Raw genomic sequence first — 25,163 nt, 5'->3', positions numbered from 1 at the left:
GCATGTGCATATTATAGCCTGTCCTGCACCTCCTAAACGAGTCTGCTGCTAGGGATGGAAAGATCTGTCAATTTGTGTTCTCTCAGTTTCTCATGTTTCCAATCTTAAATTCAGTTTTCCGCATTTCTGCAGCAAATTGCAATCCTCATTAAAATTCTCCAGTATTTTAGTGTGAACTTCTCCTAATGAACACATTTTGTAGGCAGTTTTGACTAATGTACACATTTTTGCAAATACTTTCTCATCATATAACACATTCTGCATGTTATTTTCACTAATATGTTCATTTTTATGCACACTTTCCCCTAATATATGCATTTTTGTAAACATTTGGTTGATGAACTCAACTGCAAAATTCAAATAAGTGAGAATTTTGAAGGATGGCTGTGTTTCATTTCTCATGTTGTTTTGAAAAGTGCAAATTTGATTGATTCAGCTTGAAATGTGAACTGAATCCAATTTCTTGCCCATCCCTACCTGCCGCCATCTGGTGCAGTTGAGGATGCTGTTCACATCACCTTTGGCTTCTGTACTTAGAACTGGGACGGAGGGAGGCATCTTATCTTCACGCAGCAAAAAGTCTTGGGTTGGTTCTGCTGAATTAGATTCTTTAGTTTCATGTTCCTTACTCCAGAACAGATTACTCAATCTAGATTAACATGGGGAGCTACCTTATACCAAATCAGACCATTGGTCCATCTAGTCCAGTAGTGTCAACAGGGTTTCAGACACAGGAAATTCCCCAGCCTCACTGGAGAAGCCAGAGTTTTGCATGCAAAACATGTGTTCTGCTTCTTTACTCCTGATTATTTTCTGATTCTGTATTCCAGATCACTTAATCCAGATTAAATTATCTCTTGGTCCTTAGCTCCACGATATTTAACATGGATTAAGATCTTTATCCTTTGGCTATAGTCAACAGCTACAATTCCACGCAGCTCAGCATGCTTACTGAGGGCCCCTCCAGACATCCTTTTTATTGTGCACTCATGCTCATTTTTGGTCATGACAGCAGTAGTATAGTGGCAAATTCAGAAGTGCAAGATCCCTTCATGATAGTTATAGCCAAGCCCCCTTCTTTTTTGAGCTGCCGGGTTGAGAATGAGATCCTTATTAATGCCTTATCTCACAACAAGAGAGGTCCCTAGGATCCAAAAAACATGAAAGGGGAGAGGTGCTCCTGAAAAGAGTCTCCTGAGCAGCTGATTCACCTCCTTTCACTCTGATTGGCTCCAAAGCAGGAAAGGACAAGGAAGCAAGTTAAACTACTCTTCTCAGTGGCTAACACACTCCCCTTTCATGCTTATAGGCTGCTGAAGACATTAGGACCCTGCTCCCAAAAAGGCAAGGGATCTAAGATCCCCCAAGACCCTGCACAACTACACCCCTCCATGACGGTATCAGGGCAGTTATATGCAATCTCGCTCTCGATACTGTTTGCATCTGCAAATGTTTTGGGTGTACCACTTCATTTCCAAACAGTGCTTGTTCCGTAGCTTTCTGCAGAAACCCTGTAACTTTTTATACCACAAATGTTCCAGGTTGTTTTTTGGTTCCACTTTTGTTGCGCTTTAGTGCAAAAGTGTCCCTCCACATTGCAACAATGTGGTAACATGGGGAAGCATTGCAGAACAACTCATAAAGCAGAATGATGTGTGGATGGGCCAGTATAAATCTACCACTAATGCATGTTGCAGAATACACCCACAGAAGTTTAGGCGAAAATTCTGTATGGATCAAGTCCCCTTTACTCATTTCTGAGTAAATGTGTATCCAGTTAACTGCATTTCTGTTGGGGTGGGGGGTCTAGATATATAATCTATTGTTGTTGTTGTTGTTGTTGTTGTTGTTATTTCCTCAATGCTTAAATATTGTCATTGCAACTAAAAAAATTCATATCTTATTTTTCTTCAGAAAAAGAAAGGTGGAAAAGAATGGTCATAATATGTGACTGGCAATATTTTCACAAAATAAATGGGTAACATTTATTAATAAATGTTTTAAATAAATGGGTAACATGCTGCCCTGGGCTCCTGCTGGGAGGAAGGGCGAGATATAAATCAAATATTAAATAAATAACATCCAACTAAGTCAGGATGGAGAAAGCTATGGCCCACCAGATGTTGTTCAACTCCCATCATCTCTAACCATTGGCCATGCTGACTGAGGCTGTTGAGAGTTAGACTCCAACAATATCTAGAGGGCCACACAGGTTTTCTGTTCCTAAATTAAATTGTATGCAGAGTACCCCCATTAAAGTCAATGGGCTGAAGTGAATTTAAATTCATTGGTTTCAGTGGGTCTACCCTGAGCATGACTTAGCTGGATATCACCCTATATATTTTGTGTATATATTTGTGAACACAAGAAAATTGCTAAGCCTTGGCACAGTTTCTGTCTCTTCCCTCACCTCCATTGATGCATAGCCCAATTGGGGGAGCATGCTTTTTGTCTGCAGCAGTGATTAAACACCCCTGTTAGGACTTGCCAGCATCAAGAGCCAAAATAGATGTATTTGATCATGGCTTGATCTCTCTCTCTCTCTCTCTCTCTTCCATCAATCTTTGTTTGGTGTTTGGTTTTAGCCTATGGAAACTTTAGCCATTTTACAAAAAAAAAGTTTATCATTGTGCTTTGGGATGTGCTGAATGAGATCAAAGGCCAGTTCCTACATCTTTTATGATTCAGATCATCTTTCAGAGCTCATGTGGACTTAATCTGAGCCCAGCCAGAGTTCAGCATGGTGCCAGTGGAAAAGCCATTCATCTGCTGAGGATGCTCTAGCTCTGGATTTTCTGCTTCAAGAAGTCAATTGGGCTAGATGCCCAAAAGCCCGACTGCCAATTCTATGATTTTTTGTTGTTTGTATGTCAAGCCACCTTGTAGTCTTTGAGAATGGTCTGCATCAGGGAGGGGATTCCTCAGGCCTGGGCTCTGGATGTGGCCCTCCAGGACTCTTTAGCTGACCCTTGGAATTCTCTCCAGACCACTCCCTCTCACTGCGCCCATCACCAATCCTGTTTTACTCCCCCTGTGAGGGTTTTTGCTTTGCCAGAATGTGTCCTTGAACTCTTGCTTGCCTGGATGGGGAATATTAAATTAACATTAAATTAACACCCACTTGTGCTTCAAATCCTGCCCTCCACTGGCGCCCCCCTCCCTGAAGGTTGCCTTGAAGGCAATGCAGCCCTCAGGCTGAAGACATTTACCCGCTCCTCTTCTGCAAGGCTATATAAATTATTAGGGTTCTCGGCCTTTTAAAGAAATCTCAGACAAGTAGATGCATGTGTTTTAAAGCACAACCCTAAGAAATGTCCCTCCAAGTTCAATGGGGTTTACTCTCTAGTAAGCATGCTTAAAATTATGACATACACCCCACCAATGAATTGATTTAATCTGTTAGTTGAATTCACTGGCGGCTCGTGGCTCCATGTCAGTGGGGCAGTGGAATCCGCTCTGGGTTTTAGTCTGAACTTGCTGAAGCATTGTGGACAGTTCCTTGAAAGTTCAGACTAAACCTAGAGCAGATTCTGCTGCCCCACAAGCATGCGGCCCTCAGCCGCCACTGGTTGAATTTGTATATAGTTAAAAATAATTCTGAAGCAGGAATCATATTTTCAGATACTGTATTTTTTTCTTTTGATTGATTATCTATCCAGTTGATTTTACTGGGTAATGACAGCTTGAATGTCCAGCCACACATAGAATAAGGATGAACAAGTACCATCCTGTAATTAAGCGGCATATGAATAGTTGATGTAATAAATAACAAAATGTTGCAGCATGATGTGTTCCTGTTCAGGGTTCCAGCCAGCCATGCCCTCTTCCACGATCCTCCATTCCATTCCCTATCCACCCCACCCTACCCCAACAGGCAGCATTCCATACCCACTGAACATGCTCCATCCTCAGTGGGCAGCAATCCTTTTCCTCCTAAAACTTTTTGGACTTCTGCAGGACTTTGGGGTTCTCTGAAGTCAGCTGATATCTCCCTCCTATGCATGGATGGTGCCATATTTGCTACGTAAAGACCCACACTCAGAGAATGAGTTTGCGATTAGCCGGATTTACAGTTCACATTCTACAGCACAGCCTCTTTAATCTCCCAAATAGTCATGGGTAACAAATTTGATTCAGTTAGCATTTAACTAAGGCTAATCCATCAAATTTGCACTTTTTGAAACAATATGGGAACCAAAAGACAGTCATCCTTCGAAATTAACAGTTCTCAGAATGTTGTGATACACTTCTCCAACCAACCAATTTTTACAAAAATGCATACATTAGGGGACAATGTACATAAAAATGAATATTATATTAGGGAAAATATCTTGTGGAAATTTGTACATTAGCCAAAACAGCATATAAAAATGAGTTTATTGGGAGAAATTTGGACTAATATGCTTATGAATTTTCATGAGGATCTTTTTTAAAAATGCAAATTGCTGCAGAACCGTGGAGAACTGAATTTAAGATTGGAAAAATAAGGAAGTGAGAGAACCGAAATTAACAGAGGTTTCCATCCCTACTCCCAAATGAAAGATGCAGCATGCATTTATTGAAACAAAAACTGATGTGAGATTAAAGAGTTGATAAACCAAGGCTTAGCCTTTGTGGCATGGAATGGGGGGAGCCTCCGCTTGAATGGCCTCATATGCCCCCAGGAGAAGCAGGATTGGTGGTGAAGAAGTCGGATCTGTCACCCTGTGGAAATCTCCTAGAACCATTTAGCCCAGCTTTTCCAGGTCATTTCAAAGGAGTCTTTGCCATCACGGCCACAGAAGGTCCAACTGGAAATTAGGAGGCTGGATGACAGTTGTCATTCTCACAACAGATACTAGATAGGCTCATGCACAAGTGGGACCTGCCACAAAATTCTGCAGCATGGTGTGCTCCTGTTCAGGATCCCAGACAGCCATGCCCGTTCCAAGCATGCTCCATTTCATTCCCCATCAACAACCTCTAAGCAGAGAAATCAATAGTGAACTTTATGCAACCGCCATGGCACTTCAGCAACTCACACCATGTTTTCCCCAAAAGCAAGAGAACAACTTTTAGGAGCCTCAAACCACCACACTTCAGTATTTCATTTATAGTTTTATCCCCCACTTCTTCCAAGGACCGCAGGGCTGTATAAGTGCTAATTCCAGCCTTATTTATTTCCTCACAATAACCTTGTGAGGTAAGTGAGGCTGGGAGATAAGTGACTGACCCAAAGTCACCCAGTGAGATTTATGGCTGAGTGGGGATTTGAACTATAGTCCAGTGATTCTTAACTTGGGGGGGGGGGGTCACGGACCCCTTTGAGAATCTGATGAAAGCTATGGACACAAATAAATAAATAGCAGTGGAAATTGATTTTTGTGTGTGTGTGCCTGAATCACATACCCCCTGAAGCCCATCCCTGGATTCCCTCGGGTTCCATGAGCCACAGGTTAAGAAACCATGCTCTACTCTGGCCCTTTAACAGCCTTCCACAAACTGGCATCCTTCAAATCTTGTTGGGTACCAACACTCAGCAGTCCAGCAGCCACATGGCCAATGGCTGGAAATGATGGGAGCTGTACCAGGCTGGGGAAGGCTGCTCTAACTGCTATACCACCTAACCCATCTTTTGACATAACAGAGAACCATGGTTTGAATGAGTTTTTCTTCCTCCTAGGTTCAACTGCTCCCCCTTCCCTGTCCTCTTCCTGTGTTGCCAGGAGGAAGAATTTTGAAGTGTTGGTTGTTTCGTTGTTTTATCTGAACCACAGATTTCGGTTTAGTAACAACTGTGGTTAGTTTCAACAAGCCAGCTTCATAACCAATGGTTGAAATTGTTTTGAAATTAACCATAGCTTTTGTTTAACCATGATTCCCATGTTGGATAAAAACGACAAGTTGCATTTAAGGGAAAGCAAACTCCAAAGCTCCAAACTCCTCTTCCCCGGTCAGGTGGGCAAAGGAGAGGGAGCACATGAGCCCAGGAGAAAAGTAGTCTGTTCATGTAGGCTAAACCAAGATGTTTTTTTTTCAGTAAGCCACCTTGAGGCTATCACTAAAGGCAGTGTGCTGCCTTCCAGGTGTTGTTGGACTACAACTCCCATCAGCCACGCCCAGCCTGGCCAATGGTCAGGGGCAGGGCCAGCCCTGGGATAAATAGCACTGAGGAGTGCCTTTGGCGCTCCCCCCTCAGTCAGCTTTGCAGCCACCCAGAGAGCTTATGGGGCCTGGTGCTGGTGGGATGTTGGGGGCCCTGCTGCTGCTCCCTACATGGATCCATGCATGCATGTACAAAGCTAGGGGCCACACGCAAGAATTACTGCATGCTCAGACTACATGAGAGAATTCTCGCCTGCAGCTCCTCCTTGCGCTGGGATCAAGCAGAATGACAGATGTCCTTCATTTTTTCTTACATGGGCATAAGGGAATAGGGATTGGGTTGTGTTTCTCCAAAGTATCTCTTCCAAATTCCAGCCTCCTTCTGGCAAAGCTTCTTTCTGCATCCTGGGGCTCAGTCTCACAAGTCTTCTGGTTCTGGCCTGCTGCTGGTCTTCTCCACTACGCACTCCGGAAGGATTCCTTTTTTAAGGCCCGGCCTCATACCACTCCTGCACCTTTCCAGAGGTAACTGCCTATTCATAGAGAACAGCATTGCACAAAACCTTAATCTCTCAGTTGCTGTGCTACACTTTGCGCAAGCCAAAGCTCAAAAATTGTTTGAAATTTTTAGCTTGTGTTTTAAATTGTTTTTTAAAAGATGTGTTTTAAATTGTATTTGTTTTTAGTTGTTGCAAACCGCCCAGAAAGCTTCGGCTATGGGGCAGTATACAAGTTTAATAAAATAAATAAATAAATAAATAAATAAAAAGCCACATTCTGAGCAGTGGCTGGGCACTATGGAACACAGCCAAACTATCACAGGCTTTACTTTTAATATTTTGTTTTGTAGCAGTTCCTATCTTTTGACAAGCTTTCTTTTAGAATAGCCATTATTTTTATCTTTTAAAATAACAAAGGCATTGTCAATAAAAAGGCATCCAACCGACCTCTTATAGCTTACAGCTTTATTATTTATATAGTACTTACCGTGTTTATAGTAGTTGAAGCACTAAGTGCTCTGTAACGTTGCCTCAGAGCAAAGTTGTGTTCCACTGGTTTTTAATGTACCACAAATGACATCAACCTGGAAACTGAAAAGGAAGCACACTTTAAAGCTAATTGAAGGAAGAACATTTTTGTAGTTAGTACCCAACAACCTGTAGAGCCTTGGAAAAAAGGTTACAGACACTTGCTTTTTGCCACTCTAGCTGACTGCAAGACAGTATATGAAGAAAACACAGCCACTGAGTCCAGCTTGGTACACGCACCCCTCAGCTCAGTATCCCAGGTGACCCCCCAGCTCACCCACCCCTAAGAGTAACCCTGGTCAGGGACGATGGGAGTTGGTCCAACAATATCTGGAAGGCACTGCATTGGCTATGTCTGGCTAAAGATCAGGGCGGGCGCCAGGCATAGAATCATAGAGTTGGAAGGGGCCTTGTAGGCCATCGAGTCCAACCCCCTGCTTACAGCAGGAAATCCACAGCTAGAGCATCTCCCGCAGATAGCTGTCCAGCCTCTGCTTGAAGACATCCAGTGAAGGGGATCCCACCACCTCCCTAGGCAGTCGGTTCCATTGCTGAACTGCCCTTACTGTCAAGAAGTTCCTTCTAATGTCCAATCTGAATCTACGCTCCTGCAACTTAAAACCATTAGACCTAGTCCTACCCTCTGGGGCAGCAGAGAACAAATCTGTACCCTCCTCTATGTGACAGCCCTTCAGGTACTTAAAGAGTGCAATCATATCACCCCTCAGCCTTCTCTTCACCAGACTGAACATGCCAAGTTCCTTCAACCTTTCCTCATAAGACTTGTTCTCCATACCGGCTATCATCCTCGTCGCCCTCTTCGGAACCCGCTGTAACTTGTCTATATCTTTCTTAAAATGAGGCTCCCAGAACTGAACGCAGTATTCCAGATGAGGCCTGACCAATGCAGAATATAGTGGGACTATTACTTCCCTCGACCTGGAAATTATAGCTCTGTTTATGCAGCCCAAAACCGTGTTTGCCTTTTTTGCCGCAGCATCACACTGCTGGGTCATGTTCAACTTGCGATCCACTACAATTCCAAGGTCCTTCTCACACGCACTACTGCTAAGCTGGGTATTTCCCATCCTGTACCCGTGCATTTTGTTTTTGTGACCTAAATGCAGAATCCTGCATTTGTCTTTATTGAATGTCATTTTATTAATTTCAGCCCAATTTTCTATATCCAGGTCCCTTTGGATTTTATTCCTGTCTTCCATTGTGTTAGCTATCCCTCCCAGTTTCGTATCATCTGCAAACTTCATAAGGCTTCCCTCCACCCCATCATCTAAGTCATTGATAAAAATGTTGAAGAGTATCGGCCCCAGAACAGAACCCTGTGGCACTCCACTCGAGACCTCCTTCCAGTCCGAAGCAGAGCCACCGACGACCACTCTTTGAGTACGGTTTTCCAACCAGTTGTGAATCCACCTGACAGTATTTCCATGTAGTCCGCATTTGACTAGTTTGCTAATCAAAAGGTCGTGGGGGACTTTGTCAAACGCTTTGCTGAAATCTAGATAGATGACATCTACAGCATTTCCACCATCTACTAAGCTAGTGACCCGATCAAAAATGAGATGAGATTAGTTTGACAGGATTTTTTCTTGACAAACCCATGCTGGCTCCTTCTAATCACAGCATTGTCATCTAGATAGTTGCCAATGGACTCTTTTATTATCCGTTCTAATATCTTTCCCGGTATTGAAGTCAGACTGACCGGCCTGTAATTCCCCGGATCTTCTTTTTTACCTTTTTTAAAGAGCGGGATGACGTTTGCCCGTCTCCAATCCTCTGGCACCTCTCCCGTTCTCCAGGATTTCTCAAAGATGATGGCAAGAGGTTCCGAGAGTACATCCGCAAGTTCCTTCAATACTCTGGGATGCAGTTCATCAGGCCCTGGAGATTTGAACTCATTTAGGTTAACTAGGTATTTCCTGACTATCTCCTTATCAATCTTGAACTGCAATCCTGACCCCTTACTGAGATTGCTACTGATGCAAGGTTGCACACTGTTCCCTTTTTGGGAGAAAACGGAGGCAAAATAGGCGTTGAGCAGTTCTGCCTTTTCTTTGTTATCTGTCAACATTTTGCCATCCTCATTGAGCAGCAGTCCCACCGTTTCCTTGGTCTTTCTCTTGCTTCGAACATATCTGAAAAGCCCCTTTTTGTTGTTCCTCACTTCCCTCGCCAGCCTCAGCTCATTCTGGGTTTTAGCTTTCCTTACGCTATTCCTGCAAGCCTGAGCCGCTCGTCGGTACTCTTCCTTGGTGATGCGTCCTTCCATTCTTTATACATGCTCTTTTTTACTTTTACCTCCTCCACCAGTCTTCAGTGTAGCCACATTGGCTTTTTCCAATGTCTTCCATTTTTCTTCCTCTTTGGAATTGTTTGCGATTGCGCTTTTTGTAATACGTTCTTCATGAACTCCCACGCTTCTTGGGCTCCTTTTTTCTTTAGTCTATCTAGCCACGGGATCCTACCCATCATTTCCCTGAGCTTGCTAAAATCGGCTTTCCTGAAATCCAAGGTCCATGTTTGACTATATTCTTCTTTGGCTTTCCCCAGAATCCCGAATTCCAGCATTACGTGGTCACTTTCCCCCAAGGTACCGACCACTTTAATTCCCGTGACCAATTCGTCCGTGTTAGTTAAGATCAGGTCCTGGATTGCCGATCCCCTTGTTCCTTCTTCTATTTTTTGAAAGAGGAAATTATCAGCAAGGCCCATCAGGAATTTGTTGGAGGCTTTGTGCTTCGCAGAGTTTGTCTCCCAGCAGATATCCGTGTAGTTGAAGTCCCCCATCACTACTACTTCTTGCCTCCTTGAGACTTCAGAGATTTGTTTGAGAAAGGCCTCGTCTACCACCTCTTCTTGGCCAGGGGGTCTGTAGTAGACACCTACTACCATGTCGGTTTTATTTGTTTCTCGATTTATTTTTACCCAAATGGTCTCTATCGGACCACTTTGTTCGCTCTCTTGGATTTCCATAGAGGTGTATTTGTCTTTGACATATAACGCTACTCCCCCTCCTTTTCTGTTGCTTCTTTCTGTAGAGTTTATATCCTTGAATGGCTATATTCCAATCATGGGAGTCATCCCACCAAGTTTCTGTTATCCCTATGAAGTCATATTTGCCTTGATGCACTGAGACTTCAAGCTCCCCTTGCTTGTTTCCCAAGCTCCGCGCGTTGGTATATAGACACCATGACTGGGCCCTTGGGCACCAGCCCACCCTGGGCCCATTGCACCCTAGCCCAACCCTCCCATAAAGGCGGGGGAAACCCCCACCACCATCTTGGTTGACAGCAGGCATGTGTGTGCAGTGTGCACATCATTCACAGGGACAAGAGAGGTTGGTGGAGCGCATGTGTGGGCTTATTGAAGCCAACACTGACTTTTGGGGGGGTGCACACGTGTGTGCCTGGGAGCTCCCTCTCTGCGATCTGCAGCAGGGTCAGGAGCCCATGCTGTCATCGATCGTGGAACAGGAGTGCTACCTTCCCATCTGTACCTCTAGGGCCCTCAACCAGGCCCCCTCTGGTGCCAGCCCTGCTAAAGATGTATAAAGCAGTAGCCCCGGGGCAGCGCATCTGCTTTGCACTCCAAAGGTCTAAGGTTCAGTCCCTGGCATCTTTAAGTAGGGCTGTGAATGTCCCCTGCCTGAAACTCTGGAGAGCCACTGCCAGCCAGTGTAAACAATACTGAGCTGGATGGGCCTATTGTCTGACTCAGTATTTAAGGCAGCTCCCTTTGTTGCTGCCTTAAAATAATCAATCAGTTAATTTCCCCTGTATTCCCATTTAACATGTCAGAGTAGAACTTGTCCTATGTAGTAGCAGGCGGCGTTTTCTTCCTTGTGTCATGGCATATTATGAGATTGCCATCTGACTGGATGTGACCGGTCCCAGAGTTGCTGCAGAGTTGCCCCAAAGCTGGCTCTTCCCTTGAAGGAATGGAACCATATGGGAACATCTTTCTTGTGCCTTTTGAATATGCTTCAGTGCTTGAGTTTTCAGCAAAGTGTTGGAAAAATGAAATCACCCCAAGAAGTCCGCTCCGCTCCCTCCCTGTTGGTTTTCCGGAGACTTCTCAAAATGATCTTGTTCCAGAGAGCCTTTGGGAGGGACTGAAGGTAGAGCCTGACACTGATTTTATGCCTTCTACGTTAAATTTTACCTTTGTAGTCCCTTTAATACTACCCCCTATATATATGTGTGTGTGTGTGTGTGTATAGATAGATAGTATTTTATGTATTTTAATCGTATTTTAATTTATTTTAATGTTTTTTTATTTTACTGTTTACAATTTTATTATGTACGTGTTTGATTTTATTTTTGTAAGCCACCCTGAGTGCCCTATTATAGGGTAGAAAGGTGGGATAGAAATATTTTAAATAAATAAATAAATCATCAGTATGCATTTGCTTTCCTTTGTAGTCCTATTCTCCAGCAAGATAATGGCCCAATTTATATATAAACTGGTTTCCCATTGTAAGAACAACCTATCATAAGCCATGAAGTCATAAGCTTCCCCCTTTTCCTCCTTCACGTGTGCAAGGAAGAGACTGAACTAAGCACAGTCCCCTGTCAAATTCAACCTCAGGGGTCTGTGTTTAGTGAAAACACACCAGGATCAAACCATGGTGTCATATCTGGGTTTGTTAACTAACCACAGTAATAACAACCCACAGTTCCTCAATTCTGGACATAGCAGATAACTGTGGTTAGTTCAAATCCACTCCTCACACCAAGAAGAAGGAAAGAGGCAGAGCACATGCTTTGCATGCAATAGGTTTCAGGTTCAGTCCCCAGCATCTTCAAGTAGAACAGGGAAAGATTCCTGTCTGAAACCCTGAAGAGCTACTGCCAGTCAGTGTAGACAATATACTGGACCAATGGTCTGACTTGGTATAAGCCTCAGGTTTAGGACAAGGTCATTCTCATGATGTGGGTAGTGTGACTTCTTGTTGCATATGAAAAGGGAAACTGCGTTGAACTGTCTGGGGTAGCTATTCTTTGCATTTCTAGTATTTGCCCATTTGCTATGTGGAGGGCAGACTTGGGCTGACCTATGTCTGGGGAAGGAAACAACTAGTATTAGCACAGTTCCTAAGCCTACGGTCAGAGAAGCTGCTCTGGAAAAGTGTACAGAAACTGCAGCTGGTGCAAAATGCTGCATCCAGAATTGTTTCTGGTGCAATTGTCAGGAATTAATTTAAAAACTAGGCCCATCTCCTTAGCGACTCTGCCCTTACTTGTCAACAGCGCTCGTCAGGAGTGGCACTGTAAAAAGAGGGATCGGCTTGAGGATTTTTACTGCGGAATAAAAGACAGTTTGTCTGTGGCAGACTTCCAGAGAAGTGGTTGGAGATGCTTTCAGGGGACACTATTAGGGTTGCCAAGTTCAATCCCTGAGACTGATCCTGTATCTTTAGGAGAAGAGAAAGTCAGCCAAGTGCAGGTGTTCTTGCAACACTGTAATGGGAAAAACCACAAGGTGGAATTCTCCCTTCCCCCTGCACAACTTTTAAAGATACAGAAGACCTCTTGGAGGCTGGGCGTGGCAACCAAGAGGTCTTCTGTATCTTTAAAAGTTGTGCGGGGGGGAGGGAGAATTCCACCTTGTGGTTTTTCCTATTACAGGGTTGCAAGAACACCTGCCCTTGGCTGACTTTCTCTTCTCCTAAAGACACAGGATCATTCTCAGGGATTGAACCTGGCAACCCTAGACGCTATTGACCTATGCTAAACTGCAGAACTCATCACATTCCCTTCCTGTGGGCTCCCCAGAAGCACCTCGTTCACCACTGTTAGAAACAAGACTCTGGACTAGATGGACCTTTGGTCTAATCCAGCAAAGGCCTTTCTTGTGGACCTCTGATGCCATCTGAGAAAGATGCGGAAAGGCCTCTCCCTGGAGATCAAGGTCTTGGTTAATACAGAACTTACAGTAGCCCAGCCTCACAGAAGCCAAAGACTACAAACTCAAGCAAGGGAGGTGGAGTATGCTGCACTCCAGGTCTGGTCAGCCTACCCTAGGCTTAGTCGGCTTCAACTCCCTGCAGAGACTATTGGGTATCTGCCTTAGCTCGGCCCCTTGGCTCTATCCAAGGTTCTGTATGCTCTCTCCTTGACACCTGCTTTGTCAAGCCCTCACAGAACAGGACATCTATTTAAAATGGATGCTTCTGAGTGAATGGGAGGTTTCGAGACACACCAGTGAGGGAGCCAGACAAGAATGTTATGTCTCTCTTAAACAAGGACAGGACAGCCACAGGGAACTCCTGGCTCCATCCAATTGCAACCAGCCTCAGTGCCTTGGGGAAGGGCTGTAGCTCAGTGGTCAAGCACCTGCTTTGCAGGCGGAAGAGCCCAGGTTCAGTCGCTGGCATCTTCAGGTGAGGCTGGAAGAGCCTCCTCTCTGAGCCCTGGAGTGCTGCTGCCAGCCAGCGTTGGCAACAGTGAACTAGATAGGCCAGTCCATGGTCTTACTTGGTTCAAGGCAGCTTCCTGTGTTCCATCCAGTGACCAAGCATAGAATGAGGCAGTGCACAAGCCTGCATAAGGGAGGCCTACACCTGCCCAGAGTTTCTAAAGCTCAAACATTACCTAAATGTCAAGCATGTTTTTCCAGATGGAGATGAAAAGTTTTGAACATTAACAGGGACATGTTGAGGCACAAGAAGATGCTTCCGATTCTCCCTTGAAATGTCTTGCTGCCTTCCCCAGTGCTCACATCTGCATTCTGAATGCCTGAATCACTTCATCTAAAACAATTATACCTCTTTTCCTCCACCTCCAGGTTGGAGGATGGGCCCGGATCCTGCCCTTGTACAGCTGGGAGGGGGGCAAAATCTCTATAGAAAGATTGTGGGCCGGATAAGCTGGCTTGCATCCCTTTGTTGCTTCTCTCTCTCTCTCTCTCTCTTCCTCCCCCACCCCACCCCAGCTGCTCAGTTTCCAGCAGCTAATTGTTGTCATTCATGATAATGGCAGGCCGTCTCCAAAAATGAGCATTAACAAGCCATTCATTAATTGCCATTGACAAGAGTCACAGCGGCCCTTGCAGCTCTGGTAAAACAGCTGAAGGAGGAGAGATTGTTACAAGGAGCCATTGGTATGGAATAAAAACCTTCCCATTGAGACTGTGGTTGATCGAGGTTTTTCTGAAGTTGCTGTGGAAGTACCCTGTGCTGTTTATCTGATGGGGGGGGGAGGGATGTGCCCATTTTGTGGTTCTCTGCCCTGCTTAGTAGCTCTCCTGTTATTTGATGTGCTCTAGCTGCCGCGATGGACCACAGAGAGCCCTATGTTCTGCTACCTGTGCAGAAGGGAAAGGCCATAGCTCAGTGGTAGAGCATATTTTTTGCATGAAGGAGGTCCCAGGTTCAGTCACCAGCACCTACATGTCGGCCTACAGTGTCCCCTGTCTAGAACCCTCGACAGCGGTTGCCAACTCAGTACAGTAGGGCCCCGTTTTATGGCGCTTCACTAATGCGACAGTCTCAATTAGACGCAATTAGACTAAAGCCCCACTCATACGGCACTTGTTCTGCTTTTACAGCGGTTTTTGGGCGTCGCGTGACATTCTATTCAATGAGTTCCTCTTTTCAGCGGTTTTTGCTTTTCTGCGGGGGTTCGGAACGTAACCCCCCGCATGAGTGGGGCCCTACTGTATAGACAATGCTGAGCTAGATGATTCAATAGGCCTACGTTCCTATGTTTTGCCTTTGGGGGAGAATTTACCTTTGAGAAAATGTCACTGGTATGAATACATGTGCTTGAGGTTTCTCATTCATTTTAGGTGCTCCCTGAGGCTTTAAAGCCAGGATAGGGGACCTGTGGATCTCCAGAGCTTAGTTGCACTCCAGCTCCCCTCATCCCTAGCCAGCTTGGCCAGTGGTCAAAGAAGATGGGAGTTGTAGTTCAGTAATATCTGGAGAGCTACAAGTCCCCTGCCCCATCTCTCAAGTTAAACCCCTTGTGGGAGCTGGTGAGTGACAGCACCTTGACTAGTGCACACATATCGAGAGAGGCATCCTGAGAGCCAGTGTGGTGTAGTGGGTAGAGTGTTGGACTAGGACTTGGGAGACCAGGGTTCAAATCCCTCTCGGCCATGAAGCTCACTGGATGACCTTCGGCTAGTCATTGTCTCGCTGATTAACCTATCTCACAGGATTCTTATGAAGATAATATCGGGAGGGGAGAGTCCCAAGGGCCAAAAACAGAGACCTTCAGCCCCCAAACCTGAGATTCCCCACCTCTGATCTAACATTTTGAGCCCTTCCTTAACACCAATGAAAAAGTAAAAATATGGCAAAAGCTATATTTATTAAGATGTCTTACTGCTCAGAGTTTTATTTTGTTTTAAATCAGAATAAAAGGTCGGGGTGCTTTGGGGTTTATTTGTTTTCAGAATAAAGGTTTTTCCATCTATATCCCATCCTTTGACTTTATGTCTTTTTAAAATGTAGCTATTGTGGAAATGCATATGTAGGATTGCTTTGCTAGAAGTGTTGGGAGGAGGCTCAGGATTCAGGAATATCCCCATACACAGGATATTCGGTTGGATGGGGGTGCACAATAATTGGTTGTCAAACCCAGCATTTCCAGCCTCTCTCTGTGATGTCTAGAGAGGACAAAGGATCTGTGAAACAGGCAGGGCAGGGCAGCGACTAGCACCTGTCGGCTTGGCCTTCCCCCTTTCTATGGCAAATGGTGGGATTCTGCTCTCCAGCCTGGATAATAACCTAAGAAAAGCCCTGTTGGGTCAGGCCAGTGGCCCTTATAGTCCAGCATTGTGTTCTCACAGTGTCCAAATTATATTTATTTATTTATTTATTTATTAGATTTATATCCCACCCTTTCTCCCAGCAGGAGCCCAGTAGATATAGGACGTTGGGCTCAATGTCCTGTAGGACCCTACAGAGTTGTGTAGCGGAACGGAGAGTTTTGAGCGAGCTTATGTGTGCGTGTTTGAATCTTTGCTAAGATTCTACCTTCCCTACAAATTAGTCAGACAGAGGCTTTAAGCTTTAAAATAAGAAACAACTACTTTATTCTGGAAGTACATGTTTGATAGGAAAGAGTCCTATATCTAGCTAACTAGCTAAGTTGGAGCAACGAGCACTGCGACCAGTACTCGCCCTCATGCTGGATGAGAGGGAGAGACAAAGGAAAGATGTCTGCTCCCCTCTCGAGAGAAAGAAGAAGACTGGGAAGGAGGGAAGGAACTGGGATCAACGTCCTTTGCATACAGTCTAGCAGGAAAGGGAGAGACAGAAGGAGATCAAAGGGATAGGTATAGCCTAGCAACCAAGAGGTCTCCTCTCTAGCTACCCTTTTTAACCCCATGCAGCCTCAACCCACAAGTTGGTGTTGAACCTCATACATTCCAACAGTAGATGCCTCTGGGAAGCCCACAAGCAGGACCTGAGCACTTTCTCCTCCTGCAGTTTCCAGCAACTGGTACTCAGAAGCACACTGCCATTGTTTTACAGTGGAGGTAGACTATAGTCATCAGGGTTAGTAGCCATTGACAAGTCATCCTCCATAGATCCTGATGCTTCACTACCATTTGAATGAACAAATGAGTGGGTTTTCCCATCATTCTTCCAAGAAGCTCAAGGTAGCACACATGGTTCTTCCCTTCCCAATTATCCTCACAACAACCCTGTGAGGTAGGTAGGTAGGTAGGTAGGTAGTTGGTGATTGGTCCAAGGTCACCCAATGGACTTCATAACTGAATGGGGATTTGAACCCTGGTCTCCCAGGTCTTAGTCCCACACTCTGGAGGTTCTGCCTATGTAGCCAACAGGTCTAATAGCCACCGAGAGACCTTTCCTTCTCTGTGAATTTCTTTAATTCTTATTTAAAGCCATCCTAGCTAACGGCCATCACCACAGGCTTGTTCACACATTATACTGAACACTGGTACAAGTGATCTCTACACATGAACAAGTGCTTGTGTGAAAGAGTGCACACTTGTTGATTTTACAACTCAGTTATTGTGTATACAGGTACGCATACTGTATACTCGTTGAATGTTACAGTGTGGTGTAGTAGTTACGAGTACTGGACTAGGACCTAGGAGACCAGAGTTCAAATCTCCACTCAGCTATGAAGCTCACTAGGTGACCTTTGGCCAGTCTCGGTCTCTCATTCTAACATACCTCACACGATTGTTGTGAGGTTAAAATGGGAGGAGGACCATGAGTTCCTTGGAGGAAAGGTGGGATATAAATGTAATAATAAAATAAAATATAACTGTACGAGTGTATAGCTCAACTTTTTGCATGTACAGGTACACAGATTGTACACTGGTTGAATGTAACATGTGAACACCTCTCGCATTTTTTGGTAATGAAGATATGGCAACAGAGATGCTCTAAAACATCTCAAGGGACAGAGGCCCAGTATGGGGGGGGCAATTTTGACAGAAAAGCCCTTTACTACCAGCAAGACTTTGCTCAGAAGATTTCTAACACACTGGCCGTATCAAACCTGCCTGTTCACACATTAGAATGAAAAAATTGGAAATATTGAGATTATTGAAGTGTCCCATCACACTTGTCAAATTATGTGTTGAACATGGATGTTTATGTCGGAATTCTCTATTGAGATGTGTAGCAGAGTTGCGTAGCGCTGCAGAACAGAGAGTATTGAGCAAGCTTAGTGTGTGTGTGTTTGAATCTTTGCTAAGATTCTACCTTCCCTGCAAATTAGTCAGACAGAGACTTTAAGCTTTAAAATAAGAAACAACTACTTTATTCTGGAAGTACATGCTTGATAGGAAAGAGTTCTATATCTAGCTAACTGGCTATGCTGGAGCAGCCTGCACTGGTCCCACTGCTGGCCCTCATCCTGGTTGAGAGGAGAGACAAAGAGAAGATGTCTGCTCACCTCTCAAGAGAAAGAGAACACTGAGAAAGGTGGGAAGGAACTGAGATCAACATTCCTTTGCTTATCAGCCTAGCAGGAAGGGGAGAGACAGCAGAGGATCAAAGGGATAGGTATACCCTCAACCAACAAGAGGTCTAGCTCTCTAGCTACCCTTATTAACCCCATGCAGCCTCAACCCACCAAGTTGGAGTTGAACCTCATACATTCCAACAGTTTAAATGTGTGTAATTCAAACGAACTTTTAACAGCTTAGCACATCTTGAGTTGTTTGGTTGGAGGTTGGGGGGGTAAACATTCCTCACTCCCTCTGAGGATGCATCAGATCTTTCCAAATGCACAATAATTGAGATAATTGGCTTATGTGGTTTCTAATTAGGATGGGACAATCAGCTAACCTTTCACTGACAAACCTCATTTATGGAGCTCAGACATGAATGCTGTTTGGCATTAGACCTGCTTTTTACTGAAGATTGTCCGGTTTTGCATCTGTACTCTGAGCATGGACTGTGCTTGCTCATGGACTCCAGTAGAAGAAATGTAACGATTTCCAGAATTCCATCTGGCTATAAATTGGTTTTCATTGTTTGATCATCTAGTTTTGAACTTATCAGTTAAGATGTCTTTGGGGAATATTGAAGGTTGTGTGACCTAACATAACAATTTACTAAGCTACCTTACGTTCCTATCAGTTAAAGCCCTCCTTTTAAAATTTTTCTTCATCTGATGGGTTACTTTATCATAGTAACCCATCAGGGCAAACAGAGGCAGGTGCAAAGTCACATAGTGGGGCCAGTATCCAAGGCAGCAATCAGCAAAAGGAAGCAGGAACTTGCAAGAAAGAGAACTAGCTACAGCTAGTGCAAAATGCGGCGGCCAGATTGTTAACAAGAACCAAGCGGTTTGAGCATATAACACCTGTTCTGGCTTGCCTGCACTGGCTACCAATATGCTTCCGGGCCAGATTCAAAGTGTTGGTATTAACCTATAAAGCCTTATACGGTGCGGGACCACGTTACTTGTCGGAACGCGTCTCCCGATATGAACTGGCCCGTACTCTACGTTCTGCTACGAAGGCCCTCCTCTGGGTTCCGACTCATAGGGAAGCCCGGAGGGTGGTGACAAGATCTAGGGCCTTCTCAGTGGTGGCCCCCGAACTGTGGAATAGTCTCCCCGAGGAGGTGCGCTTGGCGCCGACATTGTTATCCTTTCGGCGCCAAGTTAAAACCTTCCTCTTTTCCGAGGCATACTAATTTAAGTTAACGTAATTTTAAAATCTGCTGTGATTGATTTTAGATTGTTTTATTTTTATATGTTTTTGGCTGTATTATACTATGTGATTTTATTGTATTTCTTGTGTTCACCGCCCAGAGAGCTATTGCTAGTCGGGCGGTATACAAGTCTAATAAATAAATAAATAAACAGTGCCCACGCTTCAGAAATGAGCTGCTCAGATCAAGGCTCTGAGGCCAAGGCTTTATAGGGCCTGATGGACTTGGACTGGTCCTTGGAGGGGGCTAGCTGACTGAATGTTCAGTCAGGCTGGTATTACTATTGTTGGGGAAGGGCCGTAGCTCAGTGGCAGAACCAGGGGTGTAGTGGTCCAGGATCTCAGGGGGTCTTAGACCCTTTACTTTTTTAGGAGCAAGGTTCCAGCATGGTCCCTATGTCTCCAGTGTCCTATGAGCCAATCAGCATGACAGGAGAATGTTTTGGCCACTGTGAAGAGTCTTCTAGCATGCTTCCTTCACCTTTCCTGCTTATTGGAGCCAATCAGAGTGAAAGGAAATGAGTCATCAGCTGAGGTGTCTCTTCTCAGTAGCTAACATTCTAATATATTTCATACTGATTGGCTCCCAGGGACATCTGTTGTTGTGGGAGAAGTTGCTTGTGGGCAGTACTGAGGAGTGTGGAGATGATAACGGAGAGCAAATGAGTGAGCAAGGGGTGTGGCTGTGAGGGGGACATGGCATGGCTATCATGAAGGGACACTTCACTTCTGAATTTGTCACTACGCACCTGGGCAGAACATTGGCTTTGCATGCAGAAGGTCCCAGATTCAATCCCCAATGGCATCTCATAGGACTAGGAGACACCCCTGGCTGAAAGCATCGAGAGGTGCTCCTGGTCAGTGTAGACAGTACTGAACTAGATGGACCAATGGTCTCAGTATAAGGCAGGTTCTTTTGTTCCGGTGCAGCCTAGATGGTACCCTCAGATCCCAGAGCTCAGGCTGCCCAACTTGTAGAAGAAACGGATTGCCAAAAGCAGAGGAGGTGAAGTGCTGGGACCAGACAAATGGGAGCCTTGGGGCGCTTCCGGACTCTCACAATGTTGGGGTGGGATTCAATCACATGCCAGCATATTCAGGTTGCACAATTGTAATTGTTTGGGAAGTCTTGTGCAAGAACCCCTCTTCCCCAAAAGATCAGACTTTGCAATAAGGAGGGTGATGGGATAATGCACTGGAAAGTGTTGGATAACTCTTGCTTTCATGTAACATCATCTAACCTCCCTGCAAACAAATCGGGATGACGGCTCAATAACAGTGTCTGGAAGAGCTCTTGGTTTAAGACCCCTGCCCATCACCTTACAGCCTTTGAGCAAGTACAGAGTGCCTTTCCTTCGTCACTGAGAAACATACATAGAGTTATGGCAGAACCTCCATGGTGGCCTAGATACACACATGTACTTTGGTACATTCATTGGAACTCTCTTCTTGGGGCTCATCCAGACCATAGCAAAAACCCACATTTTCTTATTGGAATTATCCATTGGTGTTTCATTGTAGGCTTCTCTGGAGTTTTTGCAGCAGTTTGGGGGTGAGGTGAGGTGAGAAAGATCTGACAAGAACTTTGGGGATCCCCCAAGGCTGCTATCCAATACGCACTTACCTGGAAGTTAGTCCCATTGAACCCAATGAAGCTTACTTCTGAGTAGGCATATATCATATTGCAGCCTAAGGCTGCAACAATCATATGTACACTTTCCTGGAGGGAAAACCTCACTGAACATGGTGAGGCTTGCCTCTGAGTAAATATGCATCAGAGCATGCTGTAAGTAAATGTAATTGTCTCTCTTTCTTTCCCAATAAGAAATCTGCTCATGTGGTTATTCATGATACCAAATGGAAAGGTTTAAAAAAATAGTAACAAAAAGAATGAGGAAAACTATGTATCACAATATTGATATATATTTGGGTGACCTTTTCCAAAATTGTACCCTGAATGTGCTTCATGATAAGTGGACAATATGCAAGATCAAAGCTGGATGTTCCACAATGGGAAAGAGAGATGAATGTCCTCCCTACCTCCTTCCCTTTCTCCCCCCCCCGCAACCTTCCAGTCGATTTTGGCAAGTCTCAAGACACAGCATTAAGGGTAGTAAATTGTGTTTAAACATAGGCAGTGTCATTGATATTCCCCCAACACCGAAGGAGGCAGCTGAATGGAGCAGGTGGTCCCATTTCATCAAGGGTTTGTTCTGGGAATATTGTGGTTACTTCCTTCCTTACTGGGAGAGGAGATGAGAAGGTGGGGGGTGACGATATTTGAGATCATCAGAGCCAATAAAAAGTAAATTCCTCCTCTTCCTTCCTCCCCCAGATTAGTTTCTAGTGTGCCATTTTACACGGATGAGCTCTTTACCATTGTGAGTTTGAACAAAGTGTCACTCCTGATGTGTAAAATATATGCAATAACAGTGCAGTTATCATCATTATTATTATTATTATTATTATTAATTTCAAAATGAAGGCATGTAAGGAGATTCTGGAACTGCAGAAGGAAAACACTTTCTCCAGGATTTTAAGCACAAGGGCTTCTGCTCTGGCTGATGCCCCAAATGCAAAACCTAATGATGCAGTGATTATTTTAATGACTGTCTAATAGACAATACAAGGCGGGGGTGTGGATATGCTCTTTCTTCCACTCCCATCGGGTTGCATTTCATCTGTTGTCATGTAGGGAAACCCGCTGCCAATTTAATTTGGCAGCTAAATTTATGACAGCCATTTGCCTTCCAAATGTATAATATATTTGTGTCACCCAGGCCATTTATTAAAATTCTCCTCCGGAACCATTCTCTCTCCCCCCCCCCCCAATCACTTGCACCTTAGTCACTTGCATATATTGCTTTCTTCCGACCTCCCCCACTGCGCAGTGCCCAACAATCTTATGCGACTCCAGGATAGTCAGTCAATAAACACAGGGGGATACTTTGGGTCCCATTATTGGCCGCTGATTTGGATGGATGATTGAGTGTTTCCAGCTCCATCTGTACATATGTTACTTCCCTTTGTGTTTGAGACACTTTTGGGAAGATGGATGAGTTCCATCTGTAGGAGGAAAGGATGGCCTTTGGGGATTCAGGTAAATAAAAGAACTGCTGGAAAGGGATAATTTCAGAAAAGCAGAGTATTCATAGGGAAAGTGGAAGGAAAACATAAGCCATATTGATGGTTCACACAAAAGCGAGTGCCCTGTCTCTGACAGTGGGCACATAGACATAGAAATGGATATGAAAGAGAAAGCTTGATCGCTATAGATCCCCCCCCCAACAAAATTGAACTATAGTCCCTATGCTGCTGAAGAATGGTTTAAGGCATGGATGCAGAGACAAAGCATGCCTGTGTGCCTACACTTCCAAGGGTGGTTTCATCCTTGATGTCCCCAGTCAGGGCTCATTCACACAAGCAATGGGGACAATTGAACTGCAGTGGCTAGAGTTTATTGTTTATTTATTTAATCAATTGATAACTATAGACAGATCTCAATATGGTTTATAATAAGGAAAGTCCAAGTACCTCAACAAAACACTCTTCAAGCGCAGCCCCAGGTAGGGCGTGCTGTAGTAAACTAACTGAGAAAGAAAATTAGAGAAAACAAACCTCTGAAAGTCATGAGCATTGGGAGGGTATTTGGACAGTTGTTGCTGAATTGGTCCAAGGGAAGGAGAGTCCCAAAACACTGTGCACCAGTTTGTGGAGATTTGGCTATGTGTTAACAAGTTGAAATCTCCCCTCACTCATGGACCCTGGCCTGATCTGCACACGTTTCTTGCCTGCGGACTTCATTACTGCCTTTTCCTGTTCATTGCTCTGTTCTTCCCAGCCACCATCACCATCATCTCAGCTCATCTTCTGACTTTCAGATGTCCCATTTAATTAACGGCTGTTTTGTAGTTCACAAAACTTTTGTGTTCTGCATGAACAGGGACCAACATTACCAGGCCGATGGGCGGGGTGGGGGTTCCTTTTCCATGATGGTCAACAAGGACCTCCATTAGTCATGCAATCATGATTCCATAATCAGATGCTGAACTTTGGATGCTTGAGCAATATTACACTCAAGCAAACCCCTCTTTATGAAATTAATTTTCTGTCTCTGTGATGTTTAGAAAACCAGTGAGAATCCATTTTTGCAGAACAGGACACGCATTTGAAACCTAAATATATCTACTTTTTATATTGCTAAGTTGCACCTAGGGGTGTTAATGGTGAGGTCCTGAAAGAACATGGGGCACAGGCCCATGACGCATATTTGCATAAAATTTCATATGCTAATATATATGCATGGATGCGAATTTAGGCCAACTTTCAGAGGGAAACTGCCTTTGAAAAAATTTGGAAAGAATTTATTATTTATTTATTTATTATTTCAATTTATATACCGCCCTTAGCGAAATAGCTCTCAGGGCGGTGAACAAACAAAATAAAATACAATATAAAATACAATGGTAAAGAAGATTAGAGTAAGAAACCAATACAGCTGAATCTGGAAAATTATCCACTTAAGCTGATCCATTTACACTGAAATTACTTTTAGTGTGGTCAGTAGACACAAGGCTTCATTTTGCTGGCGGTATTTTTGTCAATGGCTGTGGATGTAATCATTTGTAATAACAGTCCATCCATACTATAGAAAATCAACAAAGACATTATACTTCTGACTACAGGTCTTGGGTAGCTGTACAATATTCCTATCCCAATTACCCAACTCAGTCCAGTTTCCTCACTACTTAGCACCACAATCCTATACATGTCCACTCAAAAGTAAGTACCATTGAGTTCAGTGGGGCTTCCTCCCAGGTAAGTGGGTGTAGGATTGCAGCCTACATTTCTTTCCCCAGGTACCTAGGTTGCTAAGTATTGCTACAGTAATATTTCAAAGTAATAAAATAGCTGCACTTACTGACAGCGAAAGAACTGACCACACAAAGCACTTCTGTGCACTTGCGTGATGTTCAAGTAACTCTGGTGCCACTGGGGTGAAACAATGAATCCCAATCCAGTGACAAAAGCACAAATGTAGCCAGCAATGGTGACAGACCCCCAAGCTTTGCAGCTGATGGAGGTTTGCAGGATGGGCTGCATGCTGAAGTGTTTTGCAAGAGCTAAAACCAGACTGAAGAAGGCCCAACAAGTCCAGCATATTTTTTTCTAACATCAGCCAACCAGACATCTCTGGTTCCAAGCAAGATAGAAAGGCAGCAGGCACCCCCACCCACACACACCATTGTTTGCACCCCTCCTGAGCATTTAAATATTGGACCGGCGCCATCTCTGTTATCTTTTTGGCAGCTATTGAAGACCTTCCTCTTTCAACAAGACTTTTAAGTAGAGACCTTATCCCAGTCTGCGTCTGTGTTGGAATTGCTTTTTAAGATCTTTTAAAAGCTTTTTTAAAATAATATATGTTTTTAAAGCCTTTTTTATATATATAAAAAAAGAGAGCAATATTCAGAGATAAACTGCTTCTGCATAGAGAAGTTCCATTTAGGTCCCCGCTCTAATAACTGTGGATCAGCCTTGCTGAAAAAGAACCTAAGAGCATAAGAAGAACCCGTAGCTGGATCAGGTCAGTGGCTCCTCTTCTTCCACCTATGGGAAGACTCTCCCTCTCCTCACTTGTGACTCCCAGCCACTGGTATGCAGAGGCATACTTTCTCCAAAAGCAGAGGGAGAACATAGCCAAGGTGGCTGGTAGCCATTAAAGGTGTCTGGAGTCCTCTCCAAGTGGCACTAAACTCGTTTGGCTCAAAGAGGCTGTAAAACTTGATTTTCTAAAATAAAAAGTTTTCCAGTGAACGTCAATGCAAAACGCTTTGGTATTTGGTGGAACCTCATAAACGTTCTGGAGAGCAAAGATGG

Source organism: Rhineura floridana, chromosome 14 (assembly GCF_030035675.1).
Source record: "Rhineura floridana isolate rRhiFlo1 chromosome 14, rRhiFlo1.hap2, whole genome shotgun sequence".
Classification (NCBI taxonomy): domain Eukaryota; kingdom Metazoa; phylum Chordata; class Lepidosauria; order Squamata; family Rhineuridae; genus Rhineura; species Rhineura floridana.
Note: the sequence above shows the minus strand (reverse complement) of the source record.